Source organism: Galeopterus variegatus, unplaced genomic scaffold (genome assembly GCF_000696425.1).
Source record: "Galeopterus variegatus unplaced genomic scaffold, G_variegatus-3.0.2 Scaffold17455, whole genome shotgun sequence".
Lineage (NCBI taxonomy): Eukaryota > Metazoa > Chordata > Mammalia > Dermoptera > Cynocephalidae > Galeopterus > Galeopterus variegatus.
In genome coordinates, this window is record NW_007743566.1 from 18,303 (window position 1) to 18,653 (window position 351).

Sequence of the window (351 nt, forward strand, 5' to 3'; positions counted from 1 at the left end):
ACTTAGCCTGTGTTATTGTTAATTTTCTCTTATCAGTGATGGGGAGTGGAGACAGCAGGTAGGATGAGCAGTGTCTGATAGTAGCCACAGCAACGACTACATTTCCTAGATTCTTGCTGCTAAGCAAGGCCCATGGACTGGCATCATCTACTGGGAACTTATTAGAAATGCAGAATCTCAGGCCTCACCCTGGACTACTGAGGCAGGATCTGCATTTCTTAACAAAATCCCCAGGTGATTTTTATACAAATTAAAGTTTGAGAAGCACTGCTCTAGATCAGATGTTTTCAAACTTTGTTGTGTATTTAGAAATACGTGGGGAGCTCTTACAAACCCTGATGCCCAGGCTGT